Below are 532 nucleotides of genomic sequence, written 5' to 3'. Positions count from 1 at the left end.
AATCATATATTCAGGAGGAAATATTCGTACCAAAATATAATATGGCAAAGATATTCCGATGTTATTTAATCCAAATATCGATATTTTGTTAAAGATAATATTCAAGCTTAATAATAGTATTTCGATATTTAATATTGGTTATTCATCATATTCATTTCGATATATGACATATTTATAATTATTTATTTCTAACGTTGGTAATATTGTATATTGTAATATCAAAGGATCGATATATTGTTTCAATACTTTAACATCCATTTGATCTTTGATAATGTTATTTATATCGATATCGATGATTACCAACAATATTCTAATTGTTACAATATTCGATATTTTTTTTATAGAATTATCGATGTTTGGTATAATAAGATTAAGAAAATTTTATAAAAAGCTAAAAAAACGTATATCGATATTTTATTTTTATAATTTCATGTTCCTTTACATTGTTATTAATATTGATATCAAAGATTAGAAACGATATTTCGATATTTCATTAAAAAATATTAAGAAAATCTTATAAAAAGTTTTAAAA

Source organism: Halyomorpha halys, unplaced genomic scaffold (assembly GCF_000696795.3).
Source record: "Halyomorpha halys isolate HHAL.00 unplaced genomic scaffold, Hhal_1.1 Scaffold504.1, whole genome shotgun sequence".
NCBI classification, from domain to species: domain Eukaryota; kingdom Metazoa; phylum Arthropoda; class Insecta; order Hemiptera; family Pentatomidae; genus Halyomorpha; species Halyomorpha halys.
Note: the sequence above shows the minus strand (reverse complement) of the source record.